This window comes from Balaenoptera borealis (genome assembly GCF_965194805.1).
Source record: "Balaenoptera borealis genome assembly, chromosome: 21".
NCBI classification, from domain to species: domain Eukaryota; kingdom Metazoa; phylum Chordata; class Mammalia; order Artiodactyla; family Balaenopteridae; genus Balaenoptera; species Balaenoptera borealis.
Window position 1 is genome coordinate 27806767 of NC_138880.1, and position 23180 is coordinate 27829946.

Genomic DNA, 23180 nt, shown 5'->3' on the forward strand with positions numbered 1-23180 from the left:
ACAAATTAAATGTTCAATAAATATCAGTGTATAAATGAAAATACACTTGTAGGAGTCACCTATTTGTGACAGTTTCTCATATTTACTGTCACTGAATAATCTAATAGTTATCAAATTATCTTGGAATTAAAAAGTATACGTAGAGTGGCTAAAACAGTGGAGAAGGTGGAGTGCTTGAGGCTGCAAGGCGGCACGATTTCATCACGATTGCTTTAAGAACACTTGTAATGTTGTAGAATACCCTGTGGGAAGATGTGCGATTTATCGGTTACTGTTTCATTTATGCATTCGGATCCCTTGCAGGCGGGCTGTGTCACGGCCCAGCTGTGATGTGATGGGCTAGAGGAAGTGACCCTGCTGGGGATGTTGACCGGGGGGGGTGGGGCGCTACACGTGGCAGTGCTCATACAGCGCTACGAACGTCCTACGTGGCTCAGGTTACCTGAACTAAACAGGAGGGGAGAGATGGGGAGCCTCGGCTCCCCAAACAGGGTAACCTCCTTGCAGGAGCCAGGCTTCAGCAGAGACTTTGCATGATGTCCTAACGAGGACATGCCTGCTGGCTGTTGGCTACACTACACTTAGTGGCCTGGTCTGCCGCCCCTGCCCTTGTTCCAGGGCTGCATCTTCCCCAGATGCCACCCTCTCTCCAGTTACGAAGTTCCCTTGTGCTGAACGAGGAGAAGGAGTCGTACACCAGGAGCCAGATTCTCCACCCTCACCAGTCTGTCCCATAGTCACCATGGCGTCTAGTAACAGGTTTACTAGGAGTTGTTGTTACTGTAAGATCAACGAACAGGACCCTCAGTTAAATAGAGTCGGGGCCAGAAGGGGCGCTCTCATTCTCGTAAGGATAACGGAGCCCAACAGGAAGAAGACAGACTTGCTTCTTTCCTGGCAAGGACTCGCCCATGAAGAGACACTGACCCTTTGTTTAGGGCAGCCCTCCCACCGGCCTTTTCCCCTCTGCAAAAGCCTTCTCCTTCCTTGCTGTGCAGGGACTTGCACAAGCCTCCCATGACTGCAGACCCCAAATATGAATTCTCTGCTGATCCCGAGTAAATGCGTCATTGCTGGAGACATAGCTGCCAGTCGATTTGTTTTAGGTCAGCATTACTTTCAACTTTTGGTCAGAATCTCTACTCTGTTATGAGACGTGAGCTCTAAATTTGATCTGTCAATTCTGAAATATCCAAGACTCCTCCTTTATACAAAAGAAAGCCAGTGCTTTTCAACCAGTAACAGGGATTAATATTTTTTTCCCCAACATTGGAGATCAGTACTTTTCCTAGTGTCTGGAAACCCAGAGAGTCGAGGAATAACAGCTTTAGGTCTTTGACTGTAAGTTTAGAGCATTTAAGTTTCAGGGGGTCAACCCGGGGGCCCTCCAGGCTGGAAGTAAACATAGTAAATGTGTAAGTTGCCTTTGGGGAAACTAACAACAGCTAAGTAGGCAAACTGTGCAAACAATGGCGGTGTCCAGACGTGCAGGTTTCACATCCAAGAGCAGTTTCCTCCAGGGCAGATTCATCCTGAACAGCTTAGGAGATAAAAACTTGTACCCAAAGAAACGGTTTTTTTGTTTTGTTTCGTTTTGTTTTTTTCCGGTCTGCTTAGCATTTTACAAATCAAGGGTTTTCTTGCAAAAAATCTCTGTTTTCTAGATTTTTATTTAAAAAAATAAGAGACTCAGATTGCGCTGGGACTATGTATCCACAAGGTACAAGAAGGCTCTAGCCAAGAACAGGAAGCTCCATTGGATCTGTCATGCACTCCCTGCTTCATCCAGGTTCCCACCATCTCCATTGTAATATACATTTTTTCTTATTACTTGTTAAAAAGGCTTTGTCATAAAAATCATCTGATACTTGAAAAAGGCAGTAATTGGCTTGAACCTTTAATTTTTTATTGAATGGGCTATTTTAACTTCGTAGGGATAGAAATGAACTTACATTGTGGAGATGCAAATAATTTCTGTATAATAGAGAAGATAACTGAATGGTGATGTTTGATTGTCCTGTTTCTCATTAACCAGTTTCGTATCTAACTCAAAAATCTTACCCTAATCTTCCTTTATTAACCGGTCCCTACATACACCTTCTCCAAAACAGTGTTTGAATTAATTTGAACACCTCACTGGTTCACTCATTAATTAATGAGTTTAATAAAATCTTTTCATGGGTTTATCTTATATTTGTATAAAGTTACAATTCTAATATTTTGAAAGTTAAATGAGACAATGTATCTTTATCAAATTGTGTTTTTCTAAATGAGTGTTCCAAACAGCCTTTAAAAAATGTTCTAGCGCCCGAGTATGGACCAGTCAAGCTGGATGTTATTATTGACTACAGCACTGTGACCTTCTTCATTGAGTAGTGAGGCAAATTGCTCAAGATTATATTTTAGGAACATTTCAGAATTGATTCATTACTAAGAAAAAGGAAGCACTAGCTGCCCTGAAGACTAAGACTCCAGAACAGAAAAGCTATAGATTATAATTTATATCGGAGCAGTATTGACTTGGCATATCATAAAATGAAGGGACCCTACTGTGGAAAGTGATGCAGTGATTAAATCACCTAAGGGGTTTGGTTAGCACCCCACTAATTTTTATGTGGCCCCATTCCCCCCAGACTACATAAATTTTAAGCAAATCAGTGGATTTTGCTGCATAATATGGTGAGCATTTCTGAAGCAGAGTGATAATTTTCAAAAAACATTTAGCAAAAGAAAGCCTTTGCAAATATTTTCTCAGTTTAGTGAGAAATTAAAGCAATCATGGAGTAAGAGTACACATTAACTGATTAGGGAATTAGCTATTTTTTGTGAACAGATACAAAGGCAATAACAAATGATTATTAAGTATGAAAAAGTTAATTAAGATGCAAATATTATGGTCTGCTATGTATTAATAAATAGCAAGGAATTTAGGAAAACAACCAAGGAACTAAAACATGATTATATATTTTAATTAAGTGTTAGTTCATGACAGAATGTTAATAGGGATAATATAAAAATATCTGGGGAAAAGTCAACCATTGGTGATGGATTAAAAGCTAAGACTGTAAAATTCTACCAAAAAGTTGTTTCAAAATACTGTTGAAAATATTTAAAGTCAGCTGTCAGGCTCTTGAAATTTAATATTATAATTAATTATCCTATAATAACACAAATAATTAACAACAATAATTAAGTTTTTTTTGTGTTTCACATCCATTTGGCAGAAGTTTTCCCCACTTTAATAATTCATAGATTCACAGAATTTTAGAGTTGGAAGAAAAGTTAAAGATTTCTTAGCTCTAGTCATGATTTGATAAAAGCAGAGTAGCTGGTTGATGGTAAATACTTGATACCCACAGTTAGAGATTCAGGGCTTTCCATTCACTGCTCTTCTATGCTGGGGTCCCGATTCATGTGCAGATCCATTGAGATTCATAGTTAAATTGATAACGAAGTCCCATTTTATCAATCATTGAGCTAGCAACAAAGGCACCTTTTCAATGCCCCGTAAACAGCTGGTTTAGAAAATGCAGCCTAAGTCTAGAGTTCTCGGGGGACCCTTGCTCTCTTCCTGTGAATCTGCCCATGTGGCCATTGATCTGGACGTGGTGTCACCACGGTAATGTGAGGGCCACGTACCAGTCTTGCACTGCTCAGTGCTGGCTTGGGGGGCCCAGCAAGGGGCCAGCACAGAACACTTAGCCAGAACGGGAGGCCAGGACACCTGAGAGAATGAGAACAGAGAGCAGGGCGAGAGCTACTTGTCCACTGGGCAGGAACAGGAAGAGGAAGCCAGGAAAGAGACTGCTGACCTCTGTTCAATAAGGAAGCAGGACGGCTGTGCATGGCTCTACTATGAACCCTCACACCTGTGAAGTGCAGGCAGCGGGTTTCGCGTCCCTGATCAGGCAGGTCAGCACTTCTCCCGGAGAGAAGAGTTAGTTACAGGGGAAGGGGAAGAGTACACGCTCGGGAAGATGTTTGTTCTTATTTGGGGAGAGGCAGAAATATGGGAAGAGGGCACAACAAATGCCATCAACAGTGTATTAGATGCACATGTCTTAATCTGGCTAACTATAGGATTCTACATGACCTTAACCATAGGTAATATATGTGATCTGCTGGATGACCCTATAGCATTTAATTATAAATATTTTTGTCACATTTTTGGTACATGTTCATTAATTTATTGAATAAGTATTTCCTGAGTTCTTCCTGTGTCCTGGATCTGCAGCTATTACAATTAAATCACATACGTTATTCAGGGGAGTTTTGCTCTATGACTGTTGTGCTATTGTGATTTATAGGAAATACATATAGCTTGTCTTCATCCATAGTGCCTGGCTCACAGCTCCCAAAACCTTAGAATTTCCTGTGTAATAAGAGCAATGGGATCATATTTGGCCCCTGGTCCTCAGTTTCTGAAAATGCTTTTCCTACCCAAGGGTGGGGACCGGTTGGCAGGAGAACCCACCTGTGATTAGAGGGTTCAGACTTTTAGTCCCACCCGCTGACCTGAGGAGGGGAGAGGGGCTGGGGGTTGAATCGATTGCCATTGGTCCCTGATTAGTCAATCATGACTATGTAGTGAAGCCTCCATAAAACCCCACAAGGACAGCTTTTTGGCCCCCTTTTTTCTGCCAGCTTCCAGGTAAGGAGACCAGAAAGTTCCCTGGTACCACCAAGCCAGGGCCCAAGTTCCAAGAGGACAGAAGAAGCTCCTTTGTCCAGGACCTCTCCGTGTGTATCGCTTCATCTGGCTGTTGATTCATATACTTTAATATCCTTTAATAATTAACCAGTAATCTAATGAGTACAATGTTTCTGAGTTCTCTGAGCCACTCTACCAAATTAATAGAACCCAAGGCGGGGGTCATGGGAACCTCTGGTTTACAGCCAGTTCAGAAGTGCAGGTAACAACCTGGACTTGCGATCCTGAACTGGAGGGGGTCATGGGGACCTCCAGTTGGTAGCTGGTTGGTCAGAAGCACAGGTGTTAACGTGAGCTTTCGACTGGCATCTGAAGTCGGGGTGGGGGGTGTCTTATGGGAGTGAGCCCCTTCCCTGTGGAACCCAACGCTGACCACAGGTGGAGAGTCTCAGAATTGGGGTGGGTTATCAGACTCCCTGCTGGCATCAGAAAATTGCTTGTTGGCGCAGGGATGCCTCCACCCACATGTTGGAATTGGGTCCAGGAACTCTTTCCAACCGCATGCAAAGTGATACCACTAACAACCCTTTAATTAGAAAGAAGAACAAGAAAGATCTAACTCCTGGGGAAATAGAGGCAATGAACAACAGTCCAAATTTCATCGTTCTTTTTTGTATGTGTGGAAGTTAAGAAACAGGCTCTTCTGGACATTAGTGTTTTGCTCTAGTTGTAGAAAAACCAAATGGAGATCAGTGCTCATAATTTGTGCTCCATGTTCCCCTTTTAGCCCCCGGACCAACAGTCCACTCATGACCCTGCCTGGGGCTCAGGGCTGCTTATTCTGGCCTGAGTCAGTGGGGCTGCCGGGCCCTCGTGTGTGTGCTGACGTCCAGGCAAGGGGAGGTGCCCCCAGATCACACTCAGGGCGTGAGGGGAGGGTGGACGGGGGGCCTCTAATGAAGGCCGATATCCTCCAGGACCCCTACAGCTGGAGACCCTACCGGTGCCAGGAGCCGCCCTCACCGTACCCCACCCCACTGGGAAGAAACGACTCCTCTCCTGTGCTAACCCTGGTGGTTTTTTTTTTACCATCTCTTGCTGATTTTTCTTTGCATGTAGTCCCTTTAATAAATGCTTCTCAATTCCTCCATTTCATGGAGGAATTCCGCCATCTCTTTCCTTCTGGGACTCTTGCAAGTTCTTTCCATAATTTTGTTTTTCCTCTCTCCATCTACCAATCCTAAACTGCATAAACTATTCTCTTATTTCAGCTTTTGTTACGTAACTTCACCAAAGTATTTTTCGACAGGGGTAACTGTGTGTGTTGTATTGCTTGAGGAGAGTGGGTGGACAGGGGAGGTGACACCAGGCTTGAGGAGAGTGGGTGGACAGGGGAGGTGACACCAGGCTTGAGGAGAGTGGGTGGAGAGGAGTGGCAGCAGCATCTCCCGAGCATCTGGAGGGCTGAGCCCGGGGCTGGTCATTTCACTTCCCCTTGTCTCCTGTAATGAAACCCTTGCCAGCTGGGGGCGGGGAGGGGGTAGCAGTTCAATTGCATAGGACACTGAGATGAACAGAGTTGATGTAAATCCTGAAAGACACAAAGCTATTAAATTACAAGTGGATTCCAACTCAGAAGTATTTGAACACTGAGGTCAAAGTGATGTTGGCAAACGAAGGTGGGTCCTCCAAGGACCAATTTTCTAATCATTCCAACTACAGATTTCCTTCTCCCTAACATTAGTGATATAAAATGCAGAACATGTATTTTGCAATAGCTAGTTTTACTACAGTACTGAGCTTCGTTGGGAGAAAGAAAGCAATAATTATTCACTTGATATGAATTTTAAAATGTGTATTTGTAATCCAGGCTAATGTTCAGGGTGAAATGTCAGTAGGAAAACACATTTCAAAAAAAGTTTTATAAAGAAACTTCTGAATGATAGATTTTTAAAAAAAGAAACATTTTTCCCATTAGCCCCAAAGAGAGCTTCAAATGCAATAGCTACCAAAACATTTATTTTTATAATACTCCTAAAATAAATAAATTCCCCATGTTATATACATAAGCTTATTGTTTCATAGCTGTTGATGATATCCACGTTTTTTCCATAAAGGCATTTAGAAATAAAATTAAAATATAATTGGTACAAACTGTAAGTTCTAAAAATCTTAAGGGAAAGTAACAACTTTTTCTTATTATAATAATTCTTTGTCAAGAGTATATCATTGTTTAGGGGGTGCGGGAGGGATGGATTGGGAATTTGGGATTAGCAGATGCAAACTATTATATATAGAATGGATAACAACAAGGTCCTACTGTATAGCACAGGGAACTATATTCAATATCCTGTGATAAATTGTAATGGAAAAGAATATGAAAAAGAATACACATATGTATATATGAGTCACTTTGCTGTACAGCAGAAATTAACACAACATTGTAAATCAACTATACCTCAATAAAATAAATTTTTAAAAAATACATCGTTATAGCTCTTTTAATGTTGAATACATTAGGTACTGGATACTACCAAATATTTTTGCAGACTCTGATCTTTTATTTTAACCTGGAACCAAATGAAGCAGGTTAATTGAGGTTTACTTATTTTAAACAGGGCAGGAGGTTCAGGTCACAGAGGGGCCTTATGTGATGAAAACAATAATAGCAGAGGTGTCACAGATACAATATTTCTTTATTCATTAGATGTTACTAAAACCCTACTCTGTGCTGGGCATCTACGAACTGCTGGTAGTCAGGCCGCCTGCTCGGTCACCTTACAGCTTAGTGATAGAAGCAGACGAGGGTACAAGGAATTCAAAATACAGAAATAATTGGATTCTGTATAAAAATGTTATAATCTGACTGAGATAGAGAATCACATAGAAGGCCATGTTAGGCCTCAGAATATGCTTTCTTGAGAAAAATGCGTTCTCTTAACTAAATCCCGAATGAGGATTAGGGGTTCTGCTTGGTCAAGAGGTGGGAAAAATATTTCCAATCAGAATCAAAATATATGTGAAGGTCAGAAGGCAAGAAAAGTCATCACTGGAGCACAGAGTGATTCAGAGATAGTATAACTCTTGTAGCAGGCAATTATATCTGTAAATAAAGCACATGGTAGGTTAGTAACAAGAATGACCATTACATAAAGAAATGGGTAGCTATAGGTGGGAGAATAATATTGTTGTGGAAAATGGAGAAAAGTTGGGAAAACTAAGTGTGCAAGATATGATGATTGCATGCCACTAACCGTGAATATGCTACCTCTCTACTGTGCATCTGCAATTAAAAAGGAAAATAAGTGAAACCATAATATTTCTACGTCTTTATTAAAGGATTATTAAAATTTAAAATGAGGAGGCAGATACTTTGCAAAAATTTTGACTTACTAGTTTTTTGAAAGGTTAATGCTAGCTTAAAGAATAGTGATGGGTTTTCCAACATAATTTTAAAAGCGAGCAGATTTCAGAATAATTCCATAATGAATTTGGAGTCCTGGAATGATTCATTTTACATTGTTTTGATGAGTCATTAAAATTGAGTTAAACTTCTTTATTGAGAACATATATAATTGAATTTTAAGAGGTCTCGTGTTTTTAATAAAATGTGTCTGGACGTTCTCCTTCATTATTCAGTGTGATTCTGTTAACCTCGAGGTTCATCCTTTGGAAAAATGAACAAAATTATAATTGACATCTTCTCTCTGTATTCAAACAGGCTGCAACCCCGATCCTCAGATCTTGCTTACCAAAGGGGAATTTAAAATGTTTAGCTGAGTGAGAATGAGATTAAAAATTGTTGCATTTCATCCTTTGAATGACATTTTTAGCTTATTGATTTATTGAAAACAAACCTAGTTGACCATTAAGATTGGGTAGAATTTGTCTTTTGTTGGTGAGCATTATTTGGGATGTAAAACCATGGACTAATTTTTCCCATTACTTCAGAAGATGACTAAAAAGTACTTAGAATGATGAATGCCACGTTAAAAAAAAAAATCACTGATTGCTAACCATTTCCGATGTTCTATTATTTTAATTATTCAGAAAAGCTTTTCACTTTGGATCAAAAATAATTCCTTCCTTTTCAGAAGTTCTTTCACTGTGTGTTTAGATACTTGACCCCTAGAAACATGTTGTTCTTTTTTACTCAACAAAGACAGATGGCTAGATTATAGATGATAGATAATAGATAGACAGACAGACAGATAATATCATGTGCTAGGTGATACATTAATTAAGGTTATTCAAAGATAGAAACATACTATTCCCTTCTGTCAAAGCATTGATCAAGGGATAAATCCGAGACAGAAAGATACATTTAATGCTATGTGAAATTTTCTGTACTAGAGTAATACATTAATTCAAGAAAATAAATACTTTAATTGGCCCAAATAGCACAATAAGGTGTAAAACTCGTGAATAAAGAGGTAATATTAATGGTTAAGAGAATACACAGGAAATACACTGTCAAGGTTAAAATTTTAGTTCTGTTCTCTTAGTTATATGACAGCAGGCAAGACTCTTAGTATTTCTGCATGTACAGTTGCTCATCTGAAAGTGCAGAAAACTGTCTACCTCACTGGGTTTGTCACATACAAAATGCCCCAGAACAGTGCTTGGCATGTAGAATACACGATATACATGCCAGCTATATTACCATTTTATTTCATGTGTGCCATGCTGCTCTGTCTTGGTAGTTAAGACTTCTCAAACACTTACATGACATTTAAAAATTAATAAGTGGCCCGACTTCCCTGGTGGCGCAGTGGTTGAGAATCTGCCTGCCAATGAAGGGGACACGGGTTCGATCCCTGGTCCGGGAAGATCCCACATGCCGCGGAGCCACTAAGCCCGTGCACCACAACTACTGAGCCTGTGCTCTAGAGCCCACGAGCCGCAACTGCTGAGCCTGCGTGTCACAACTGAAGTCCGCACGCCTAGAGCCCGTGCTCCGCAACAAGAGAAGCCACCGCAATGAGAAGCCCGCACACCACAACGAAGAGTAGCTCCCCCTCACCGCAACTAGCGAAAGCCCGCGAGCAGCAACGAAGACCCAACACAGCCAGAAAAAAATTAATAAGTGGCACATATATATATGTATATGTATATGTATGTATAACTGAATCACATTGCTGTACATATATAGTGTATATATATATATTCTTTTTTAGATTCATTTTCATTGTAGGTCATTACAAGATATTGAGTATAGTTTCCTGTGCTATACAGTAGGTCCTTCCTAGTTATCTATTTTATATATAGTAGTCTGTATATTTTAATCCCAAACTCCTAATTTATCCCCTCCCTCCCCGCTTTGGTAACCATAAGTTTATTTTCTATGTCTGTGATTCTATTTCTGTTTTGTAAATAAGTTCATTTGTATCATTTTTTTAGATTCCATATATAAGCAGTAGTATATGATATTTGTCTTTCTCTGCCTGACTTACTTCACTTAGTATGATAATCTCTAGGTCCATCCATGTTGCTGCACATGGCTTTATAATATTCCATTGTGTGTGTGCGTGTGTGTGTGTGTGTTTATACACCACATCTTCTTTATCCATTCATCTGTCAATGGACCTTTAGGTTGCTTCAATGTCTTGGCTCTTGTAAATAGTGCTGCAGTGAAACTTGGGGTGCATGTATTTTTTCAAATTCTAGTTTTCTCTGGATATATACCTGGGAGTGGGATTGCATGATCATCTGGTAGCTCTATTTTTAGTTTTTTAATGAACCTCCATACTGTTTTCCCTAGTGGCTGCACCAATTTACATTCCCACCAACATTGTAGGAGGGTTCCCTTTTCTCCACACCCTCTCCAGCATTTATTGTTTGTAGACTTTTTGATGATGGTCATTCTGACCAGTGTGAGGTGATACCTCATTGTAGTTTTGATTTGCATTTCTCTAATACTTGGTGATGTTGAGCATCTTTTCATGTGCCTGTTGGCCATCTATACACCTTATTTGGAGAAATGTCTGTTTAGATCTTCTGCCCATTTTTTGATTGGGTTGTTAGTTTTTTTGATATTGAGCTGTATGAAGTGTTTGAATATTTTGGAAATTAATCCCTTGTGGGTTGCATTGTTTACAAATATTTTCTCCCATTCCATAGGTTATCTTTTCATTTCGTTTATGGTTTCCTTTGTAGCATTCATTTATTTTCCCATTTTATTGATTTCTGTTCTTATCCTATTTTCTTAATTATACATGCTTTATGTTTTGTTTACTGCCATTTTTCTAGATTCTTGAGATGGAAGGTTAGACATTTATCTTTTTCTTATATATTTATTGTTAATAAATTTCCCTCTGAGCATTAATTTACTTTTTTCTATCCATACTGATATTTTGAAATTTCATTAGGATTCATTAAATTATTTTTCTAAACTTTGCTTTGAATTTTTAATTATGACTTATTTAGAAATGTATTGTTTAATTTCTAATCTGTGGGTGAACTTCCCCTTATCTGTTTAACCCACCTTAGTCAAAAACCAAGGTCTGAATGATTTCAATCCTTTGAAATTTGTTGAGGATTGCTTTAAGAATCAGCATATGGAAAATATTAGTAAATGCTCTAAAAGCATTTGGAAAGAATTCGAGTTCTATAATTATTGGGTTTGGTATATATCATACACCTATATATGTATATGTGTGTATATGTATCATATCATATCATGTCATATCAACAAGGTTGTTCATAGTGCTGTTCAGAGCTATATAGTTAACAGATTTTTATCTACTTGTTCTGTCAATTTTGTGGTGCTTGTATTAAAATTCCCAACTACAATTGTGGAATTCTGTCTCCTTTTAGCAATGTCAATATTTACCTTATAGATTCTCAGAATAGCCAACAAAATTTCCCGTCTGATTGGACACCAACTGCAGTGTCTCTCCAGCAGGTGAGGGCTCTGGAATCTCACCTTCTCCTGGGAGCCACGTCCCCCAGGTGTCCTGGACCTCCTGTGCGTGCAGCTCAGGAGTCCGTCAAGGGCTGAAGACGAATTTCCACGTAGACTTTTGCCATTCCCTCCTCATGATGCTCCCTTTTCAAGTACTTCTTCCCCCCAAATCCCAGCTGTGCTAGAACCTCACTGCTCTGGTCTTTGTCATCTTCACCCAGTGAGACAGCTGCTTTCCACATTGACTGTGCCTTCCTGACTCAGAAAGCATCTCCAAGCGGAGCTTGTGGCTCACCAAGCCTTCTCTCCACGTTTGCAGGCTGCCTAGGTAGTTGTCCATCTCCTGTAAACAATTATTATACATATTTGTCCAGGTTTCATAGTTATTTATTTCAAGAGGCTGAGTGTGATACTGGCTACTTCATTGTGGCCAGAAACAGAAGACATGTGGTTCCCTTTCATTAATATTTAACTTTCTTGTGTTTGAAATTCTCTAAATCCATTGCCTAAGAAGTGAAAACCGAGGTCCAGAGATTATTTGGTTCCAATCCAGACATCTTCTATCTTCTGTACCAGCCTACTGTTGTACCCTGCAGCTCCTCCTGGGTTTGGGCGGTCCTCCCATAATTGATACTTTTTATAGCAGATCCCAGGGAAAACAAGTGCTTTTCTTTCTTGGAGGTTTTTCTTCTTCCAAACCTGGGAAACGATTTCCCTGGAAACTTAAACAATAAGATTTATAAATGTTGAAAAATGTCACTAAGTAATTGATGGTCTTGGTCAAATGCCCCCAACCACCTGGCAGAGAACACGCCATTTACGCTCATTATTCTGATGGAGTTCAGCAGATGCGCCTCCCTCCTCAGATTCTGCCTTGGGTGCTTCCCAGGTTCTGTACAGTCGCATATTATAAGAGAAGCACTTGTTTGCAAACACACTGAGATAAAATAGATTCATTTTCATTTCCAAGTGGATAACTTGCATTTTTTAATTCATAAGGCTTCTGTCCAGCATAAGAATGAGGCCCTTAGTAACTTAATGAAAACTACTCGTTTGCAAGTAATTTTTGTTGCTTTAGGGAATTTCATAATGATTTTTCGCATGCCACGAGGCGATAGGTTACTTTAAGGCAGAGACCAATTCTTCTTCCTGATCACCTGCCATGTAGTTGATTCAGGCACTAGGTATATATCTGTCAGTTTATACAATATACACAGGGGTCTACACAAAGGATCTCTTAATTTGGGAGTGAACAGAGGGTTTTAAATAACTATAATATTTTCATCAGTAGAGAGGCTGAAAAATAAAGGCAACCCACACAGAGGTTCTGAAAAAGAAAATTACTCTCATAAATTATTTTATCATAATCTAAACCAAATGTTCCGAAACCCTGATGTTTGTAAAGTTGGAAAATTATTTTCTTTTACATATCCCTTGAAGACGATTCATACACTTCCATGGAAAATCTGTCTGTCCATTTGCCAACAAGCCTCAGATAACATGTCAGAAGAAAAGGGACCAAAACAAAAGATTTAACAGACAAAAAAAGAGACTCTTAGCATCCTACTGAATTGCAATATTCTGTTCCTTCCACTCATGCTTCAAAATGCAAATCAGGTTTAGATGTAAAATGGTATGAATTATGCCAGAGTGACAAGCACTCTAGCAAAGGACAACGCTGTATTTGTGGAAAGATTGGCTAGGGGATTTCAGGAGACAGGGCTTAAGGATTTTAAATACACAAGAGACTGTGATCGGCTGAATTGTGCACTCTCCCCCTACCTAAAATTCATGTGTTGAAGCTCTAACCCCCTCCGAGGTTACTGAACATGAGCCCGTCTTTAGAGAGATGATTAAGTTAGGGTGGTCCCAAATCCCAAATGACCGACGTCCTTAAAGGAAAAGAAGAGACTCCAGGTATGGATCCAGAGGAAAGACCGTGAAGGCACAGCAAGATCTGCAAACTGGGAGAAGACACGAGAGAATTCCCCCGCCCCGTTGACACCTTGACCCTGGACGTCCAGCCCCCAGACCGTGAGGAAATAAATTTCTGTTTTTTAAGCCACCCTGTCTGTGGTGTGTTGTTATGGTAGCCCTAACAAAACAACGCAGACTGTTGGAAGAGATAAACTCTAATTGTTAGACATTTCTGAATTTGATAATTTTGCAGTTCAGTTGGGTTCAAAACATTTTGAGAGGTGAGTCAATATCCTTTCAGAGTGTTTTTCAGCAACTGACCTCAAAATGGGTTTCTTCTGAAAGCATTAGGTGATTGAACAGACACAAAAGATCAGATAATTTTGGGGGTTAACTTGAAATAGATATTTAATTTTTAGTTAAATAACACACATAAGCCTATAGAATGCCATGTTCATTTGGATATGCCAGATAAATTCTTTAAGGAAAAAAAAAATCTCTGATCATGTCATTCTCCTTTGAAGAACCTGAAATAGCTCCCAAGTTATTCAAAACTGCATGTGCTTCTCCAGCATGTGATTCAAACGTGGCCTCTAGTTCTGCCCTTTCCTCCGTAGATACCGTGCTGTGTTGCAGACTCTGCAGCGGCCCTGACCCTGCTTTGCTCCGGTTATCCCCCCATCTGGATGAGTATTCCTCCACCCTCGAGCTAGTCCTAGGACTCTTGTTAGCACTCTAGGCCAGTGGAAAAAGCAAATGACTTCAAGGCACCGCCTCAGATTGCCCTCTACCGTTTGTAATTTAACCTTCCTTAAATCTCCTCCAAAACAGTTAGTCATTTTTCTTAGGACACTTAAAATTTGCCTTCTTTGATGTTTATTTCTCCACTTACGGAGCCAACATCTATCTATCCAACCTATCATTCATCTATTGATCAGTCACTCAATCAATATATTTGTATTATCCTGAAAGTGGACACATGGTTTCTGATCCAGCGATAGACTATAATTTACTACTTAGAGCTGTAACTACACAGGTTTTCCTTTCTCAATCTGTCCCATGTCTGGGGTTTCGTGATGAGAACCTGTTGTTACCCTGCATGTATCAGGGTCCCTGCCATAGGTGAGAAATCCCAAAAACATGAAGCTGGGAGTGCACATGGGAGAGGCACCCCCTGTAAGCCACCCCTCGCCTCTCATAAAGGGAGGAAAACCTTTGCTTCCTGGTGTAAACACTTTTCTTCAGAAGAGAAGGGGTGGGGTCCTGGATTCTCACTCTTCAGAATATAAATAAATGTCTTCAGAGGGAGACGGGACAAGCATTCTGAGTTTACAACCTCAGGACTGTCCACATGGCTCCAAATCTCATCCTCCTTGAACTGTAAACACATACCTTCAGGGAGGCAGGTCCCTTACCAGTGATTCAGCAGCTTCCAGGCTTATCCTTTAACCAAGGTCCCAGTAAATTTGTTCAGAATGCTCTAACCATGCAGAAACATAAAAATACTCACTTTCTGACAGGTAGTGTTATAATAATCCCTTTTTTCCTACAATTTCCAGTGTTTTGCCTTGAACACACTGAGCACCTGATTAGTGTAAGCTAGTTAGGGTAGAATAGAATAGAAGTAAAATAAAATTGTCGAATTTCTTTGAACTAGGTGGTGCATACGGGGCTAATTTCAATATCCTTTTAAAAATTATTGTCGTAATTCTGGTTGGCCTCCGTCTACAGGATAACAAAAAAATCTAATTGGTAGAACTTTCAGTATTTTAAAAAATAATACTATTTCAAACTTGACAAATAGATAATAAGAGTCAGCTCCAAAATATTCCATATCAAACAAGATTCCTTGGTTTGGGTTGTAAGATTTAGATTATTTCCTACTGTTCCTGGTCAAATTTCCCATTCTGTTTCATGCCATGTATGTGGCCCATTTAACGAATATGAGACTTCAAAACTGCGGTTCAGTCTTGGGGACTCTAAGCATACTGTATATTGTAGAACTTCTTTGAACTGATTTGAGAAGAATTCAAATAGCACTGAACAGAGGAAATTGTAGGAACATCTGCCAAAATGGATATTCAGATCTTCTGCCATGCATTTTAAGGAGGTTAGTCTGTGAATTTTCAGATGAAAGACTTTGCTCAGGGTCTTAGAAATATAAATAGGAAAAAAAAAAAACGAGAAAAGAGAAAGGAAAACCTTTGAGTTAATCCAGTTTCCAGTAGAGATGAAAAAGGTACCACAGAGTTGAAAGGCGAGTTTCCACCCAATGCTCTTTGGCAATCACTCTTTAACTTGTTTTAGTAAAAGCACACTCATTTTTTCCCTCAGAGAAAACGGCCTTCGATGGCAGTTAGATGTTTCACAGCCGTTTGTATATTTCTGACTTCAAAGTCCGCAAGAGGGAAAACAAATCTATTTTCTAAATATTGTGTGATATGCTGAATACACTGATTTATTCTTTCTTCAGAGCGAATGTCAAATATGTTTACCATGTGAACAATGTGGAGGCATTTCTGAAACTCTGGTGAAAGAAAAAAGCAAGCTGACAGTGAGAACAGATTCTGATGGGTAGAGCAGCAGTTAAATGCAGACCTCCCTGAGGTAAGGGCCGCCATTTTTGGTGCCGGCAGGTAGCTGTGGTCCTTCCCAAGGTAGAACTCCAGAAGATTCTTGAGTGTGCTCCCAGAGACCTGGGTGAAATCCCCTGTTATGCTTCTTGCGAGAGCCAGCTTGAAAGCTCTCTTGGAAAATCAGTATTCCTGATAAACAAGAAGGGTCTTGAGAAATGTGTATATGCTTTAGAGTTTGCCAAAACAAATAAATAATTATTTAAGTAGAAGAAGAAACAATCGAAATATCAAATAAATAAAAGCATTTCAAATACTAGAGAGAGTGAATTCTAAAACTTTTAAAGTGATGTCACATGGTCCCAATTACTAATATCTGTGTTATTTTACTCGATATAGGACTTTCTTCTCTTATTTCATTTCAGGAATCCTAGAGATATGAGATATCAGAGGTCCTCTGCTTTAAACAACGACCTCATTGTACCGAAAACACCAAGCCCAAAGTGGTGGGACATCTAGTTCAAGTTCACGTCGATATTCTGTGTTCAGAGGCCAACTAGTAGGTAAGTCCCTATATCCTGCAGCCTGTTTAGGAATCTGGAAATTAGGAAAGTGGTAGCGCTTTCTACCACTGCTCTGAATGGTAGGAAAGAGGATTAACCTCATTATTTTTGAAAGTCTGGCGGTAGCTCCATGGCCTGCCCTCACCTGGTTCTTAGTAGATATTTGAATGAATTAATGAGATACATAAAGCAGGAAGATCTCCTATCAAGAGAAATCCCTTTGCCAAACCTCATCTTCAGTTTTCTTACTATTCTGAATTCCGTCACTTTTACCTCCTGTTCAGTAACTGGTGTTAACAGGCATTCTGGAACTAGATAGCCAAACTCCTAATCCAACTCAGTTTTCAAGAACAAAGTTAGCAAATCAGTTTTCAAAGAAAATAGCCCCTCTCAGGAGGAGACAGGGTTCTCTCCCACTAGAACCAAAGAAAAGAGTTGCTCTCCTTTTCAGAATCACAGACTCTTTTTTCAGAATCATAAACTCTTAATTTTCTGCTTCAGGAAACAACAGCCTCTGGCTTTGTTTTGTTTTCATTTTCTTTTAATTTTAAGAAGGGAAAACCAAAGACTCCATCATAGCTATCTTTCTCTCTTTCTAAGAGACAATAGTGCCCGAAAAAGGAGAAGTAGAAAATCAAAATTGTTTTTATTGTTGGCATCCTTGTTTTCTTTAGGGGACTGCTAAACGTCCTGAGGGCACATCTCCTCCAATCTCATCTCACGAAAGTTGAAAAGTCAGCCCTGAAATGACCACAGCTGGAGCCTTGGACAAATGTCTTCCCATCCCTGCAGTGGGCAGAATTAGCCCTGGTGCGCCTGCCCGCAGCTCGGTGCTCTAGCCCAGGTACACACACAGGTTCATTTAGGAGTACAAAATGACGGCGCTTACACTTGAGTAAAGGTTGTGGAGGTGACCTCTGCCATGCTATGCATGAGTAGACTGTGAACCTGCAGGCTGGCCAGGAGCCCCTGCTGGTGTGGCCCTGCATCTGGGTCTCCTCACCAGTGACCCAGTCAGATCACGGCTGCTGCTTACCCGCCTCCTTTGCTCCTATTCTGAGAGCCGAATTTCTAGCAATACTACAGAGACTGAGTTTCCCTAAATTGAGGTAAGCCTAAACCTAGAAGCCTTCTTTGTATTGTTTCCATGAGAAATTGCCTTCTCTTTTATCTGTCTCATTTTTCAAATTACACAAAAGCTTTTGGAAAACGAATCATCTTAAATTAAAGATTCTTTATACTGAAAATAATGGGAGTTGATTTTAATGTCTGATATGAAGAGGTTATTTTAATCCTTAAGGCATGTTTGCAAAAAAAAAACTATGATATTATCAAAATTAGTTAAGAAATACTGATGTGTAATATATGCTGATAAAGACTGTTTTTATATTATTTATTCAGTACTTGATGGAGCTTTATTGTAAGCAAAGCATTGAGAGATTAAAATCGCAAAGATAAATAAAATGGAGCCCCTCTTCTTAAAGCAACTTAAAGCCTAGTGAGAGTTAGAAATATGCATGGAAAATACACACCCATCAACCATGAGGAAGATGAGGGCAGGGAAATCTCAAGAAGCATAGAGGCTGCCAGCCTGGAGACTCCACAAGGAAACCTGACCTTGGAAAGTCTTCATTGGGAAAATCAGTGAGAATCTGGTCGCAGGTACTAGACACAACTGTAGATTTAAGGGGATATATTTTAATGCGGTGAACATGATGCTTGTGAGATTATTGGGAGAGGAAATTGAAAGGGCTGAGCTCCTCGGAATGACCCTCAGAATGCAATTGCAGAACCGGACACCGACCTCTTGGAAATGAACAATTTCACAGAAGCCAACAGGAAATAGAACCATTCTGTGATGGATCAAAAATCAGACTCACTACTGTTGAGGACTGAACATAACCTCCACCCTCAAATCTATATGTTGAAGCCCTGACCCCAGGACCTCAGCATGTGACCATATTTGGAGGTGATTTCTAAGAGGCGATTAAGGTAAAATGAGGCCATGAGGGTGAGGCCCTAATCCAATAGGACTGGCGACATTTTAAGAAAAGGAGGCAACACCAGGGACGTGTGCTCTCGGAGGAAAGGCCATGTGAGGACACGGCGAGAATCTGTCTGTCTGCACGCCACCGAGAGAGGCCTCGGGAGAAACCAGCCCTGCTGACACCTTGATCTTGGACATCCAGCCCCCAGTGCTGTGAGAAAATGAACTTCTGTTGTTTAAGCCCCGCTGTCTGTGGAATTTTGTTATGACAGCCCTAGAAACAAATATAACCATAATCACATCTGAACATATCAAAAGCGTGAGCATTGTCAAACCACAAATATGACCAAGCAGCCCATCCTGGGTAATAGGAGTATCCAGTGCTTCTTTTCTAATTATAGATTTAGTCCCACTTCATCCCTAGGCCTCACAGATAAGGTTCATCTGTGAGGATGAGATACCGGATCAAGAATTACCTCTAGGGCTTCCCTGGTGGCGCAGTGGTTGATAATCTGCCTGTCAGTGCAGGGGACACGAGTTCGAGCCCTGGTCTGGGAAGATCCCACATGCCGCGGAGCAACTGCGCCCATGAGCCACAATTACTGAGCCTGCGCGTCTGGAGCCTGTGCTCCGCAACAAGAGAGGCCGCGATAGTGAGAGGCCCGCGCACCGCGATGAAGAGTGGTCCCCGCTTGCCACAACTAGAGAAGGCCCTCGCACAGAAATGAAGACCCAACACAGCCACAGACAAATAAATTAATTAATTAATTTAAAAAAAAAAAAAAGAATTACCTCTACTTCCTGAGAGCATCCAGTCCAGGGAACAGCCCTGCTTCCCTCCCTCTCCCAGATTACCTTACATGAGCCCCAATCTTATTAATAAACCCTTTCTATCCCAATTTATGGACACACCCATGGTTCCCTCAGTGTGCGGTTTTTCTTGTTGCCACAAGTAATCAAGCGTACGTACCCCACTCTCCTGTATTCCTGGTGCTCCTTGCTGTAGGTCATTGAAAACTTTATTTAGTTTAGTTTATTATATTTTTTTCTATTTCCCAGCATATATTTATTGAGCACCTACTATGGCCCTGACACTATGCTAGGGATTTGAGATATTAGCTAAGAAAAAAAAAATCCTTTTTTATGTGCAAATGCTAGTTAATTATGGGAAACTTAAGAATTAACACATACGATTAAATATAGGTAATTTAAAATCAGTATTACTTAAATTGAGGGAAAACATTAATTCCTGATGTAAGAAATTAAGCCTAAACTACTAAATAAATATTCTAGTTGTTGAGTCTTTAGTTTTAATCTGGGGAGGCTCCATCGTTGAAGTATTGCTGAGAGACAAGGAGTTCCATCCATTGACTGTTGCCCCAGATAAAACACTTGTGCAGAAAAAGAGAAGCTAAATCCAGTGTTACTAGAAAAGACACCAAAATTGTGGAATTTGAAGTGTGTTATAAAACTAGGATCAACCTCTTTGTTTTCGCAGATTCAGACTCTGGGAAGAAACAATCCTCCTGGTTCTTTTACTGTTTCTTTGTTCCTTTTCTTGTACTCTCAGCTCTCCCTGCTTCCTGGGTCCTTCGTCCCTGTGTCACACTATGGGTCACTACTACGTCACTTGAGAAGCCAGTCTCTCCGTGGATGCTTTTCATCTGCCAGCGCAGGTCCACAGCATCCTCTTTAGGAAGGAGAGAAGAGGTCTCACCCCAGGTACCCAGCCCCCTTCACATTCACAGGACAGCCTTGATGTGTACACTTTTGATTAGAATTGAAACTAGAACCCAGACATTTGCAGTGAAAAGGCTAGATATCTTTTCCAGTTATTTTTTCCTTATTATTTTAAGGAAACTATAAAGTAAATGACTCAGTCAGTGGGACATAAGTGCACTGGGATACTTGAGACTAGCCTAGTAGTCATTTATTCTCAGTAGAATGTGGGACGCCAGTGCCTGTGTTCCATCACAGAAGTCACAGAGGTGCTCTTAGCCCCACTGCAGCTACACCCAGAGTTTGCATTCCTCCAGCACGCATTTTGTTAAAAGCGAAAAAGAAAGAAGGAAAAAAGCCTTGTCATGGGATTCTTTCCATCATGCAGAACGTTGTAACGTTCAGTGTGAACTGTCATTCCAAAGTCCAGAAGCACCCTCAGCAGCCTTCCTGCTCACCAGGAGGCGAGCTTCTCTGCCGTGTTGACTGATGGCTCAGATAGGACCAGCCAGGGATGAGGCGAGGCTGCCGCCAGCCCATCCTCGCCCACGGGCCCCGGGGACAGCTGCGGCCGGAGCTGCCTCCCAGCCTTGGCTGCCCGAGAGCCACCCAGGGTCATAGGAAAGGCAGGGTCTGTTCCATGCTGGGGGTCAGTGCCGTGCTAACCAGGGGTACAGAACAGAGAGGAGGCTATTTGCAGTGGGGCCGGTGTGCCGTGTCCCCTCCAGGATGTTCTCAGTGAGCAGATGGAGGGAGAGGAAGGATGGACAGACGGGCAGAGACGGACGTGCTTGGAGGCGCCGCCCGGGACCCAGGCCGTCGGTCAGGGCGTGTTTGCGCTTCCGCTTGCAGAGGGCGCGGTGCCTGCTGGGGGGTTGTTTTCAGGTGGACGACCCAGAACCAAAGTTATTCTGCTGCTCCGTTTACCCGGTCATCTTTGCCGCCCTCATTTAAGTGTATATGTAACAAGATTAGAAGGGCCCACGGAGCATTTTATACCGTATCGTCAGGGATGAGGAGCACAGAGGTTGACTGCCAGAGATTAGGAAGATAAAATAATAAAAGAAGGGAGGAGACGTCTGACGGGTTCGGTAGGACCCCATCCCTCCCCTCTCTGCTCTCCAAGGCTCCCTGCCACCTCCCTTCCCTCCCCACGCACCCACATTCTCTCCTGTTCTGCTCCCACCCTGCTTTGTGGCTCCCCCTTTGTGAGAAAAGCTGCTGATAACCCAGCAACCTTCGCACTGCATGTGGTGCTGTGGTCGGTTTGTCTCTGAACGAGTGTGAACGCATCCCCCCCTCCCTCTGCCCTTCGTGGGCACCAGGGTGTCCTCTGGGCCCCTTCTGCTGCTCTGTCTCACTGAAGGACGATGCTTGTGTGTCCTAAAGTAGACCTGTTAATTTTATGCGTTCATCAGTCAAGGTGACAATCAGTGAAACAGACTGAGAAAACTGAATCTTTGTGTTTATTTCAAATACATTAATTTGTTTAGATTTTTTGCCATATTCACTCACTCACTTGTGCATTCATTCCGGAGCCATGTGTGGAATGTCTAAAGGTTCCAAGTACGATTCTTGGTGACAGGGATTCAGTGAACAGACAAAAGCACCTTTGTCCATAAGGTCTCGGGGAGAAAAATGGAGAGGAGATGTGAAAACATCACTAATGTAGCTCTTTTGTCATAAGTGCATGAAAGACCCGCACTGATGCAGGCGGGTAGGGGAGGGGCTGGCGCAGGGCGGCCTCTCAGGCTGAGGCCAGTCCGGAGGTGAGAAGGGCTTCAAGCAACGGACCAGTGAGGACGCTTGCTCGGCCCAGGCTGCCCCAGCAATTAGGGCAGAGCGCCTACTGTTTGCTCTTCCCAGAAATGTTTCTGTGGATTCTTGTTACTTCGTGCATCTGCTGCTTAGACAAAATTTAATTCTTCTGCCAGCGATGTTCCTAGAGATGAGGAATCACCTTTTTCACTTTGAAGATTAAGATGCAGATTTTAAACATTTCACAGGCACATACAGTATGGATACTAACTTCAAAAAATATTTGGATATTACATTTGAATTTTTAAAAAACTATTGCTACTCTAGTTCACATAGTCCAAAGAATAATTTAATTATGCCAGGAACTTGAGGCTTTAAAAGACAAATGTTAAATCTGGCAAATGCCTAAGTGCAACTAAGTGTATTCCAAATGTGACTTTGAAGAAAAGTACCTTCATGTTCAGTTTTCACTTTTCTTAAAAAAAAACAGTCTGTGGCATTGTTTCAGCATTTTCCCTTTTGTGACTGCCCACCTACTATGTTGAAAAACACTCCTGTTCTCCCAATTTTATTCCAATAATATTTTCATTACCATTTGTCTGACTGCGGTTCTATGCTGAATCTAAACCAAAAATACTGAAATGAAGCATTAAATGTGCCTATCAATTTAAATAATATTCTGTGTGGTTTACCTCTGACACATCATTATCCTTCAAATGAATTTAACTTACACTATCAGCTTAGAATCCCCTAAAATAATTTCAACTTAATTTTAGTCAATTCATAAGCACATTAAAACCTGCTAGTGAGGCTGCCAAGATTTAGTATTTTCTAACAGATTTACTAAGTTTTAGAGTGAGAGGAATCAGCTGTTGCGTGTATTGCTGAAGATGTTCTAACTTTAAGGATGGCAGTGTATATCTTGGGGGTATGTCCACTGGAATTAAAGGAGAGTGAATCATACATATTTGATTTTGATTTTTTTTATAATGCCTTCTAGAAGAAATACACATTTTGTCTTAAGATAAAAGAAATGAACCCAAAATTAAATACTGTGGCGATCATGCTGACTTGCACCTGACATTTTCGAAAATGGTGCCTTAATGGG

General features: G+C 41.0%; 1 long non-coding RNA gene across 1 annotated transcript; it reads right to left on the reverse strand.

Moving 5' to 3' along the window:
* Nucleotides 1-15560: 15560 nt before the first annotated feature.
* On the reverse strand, nucleotides 15561-19468 carry LOC309619801. Its single transcript, XR_014239245.1, has 2 exons — nucleotides 19388-19468; nucleotides 15561-19071 (listed from the first exon to the last, which is right to left on the reverse strand). It is a non-coding gene; the product is annotated as an uncharacterized lncRNA (long non-coding RNA).
* Between the last annotated feature and the right edge of the window lie 3712 nt (nucleotides 19469-23180).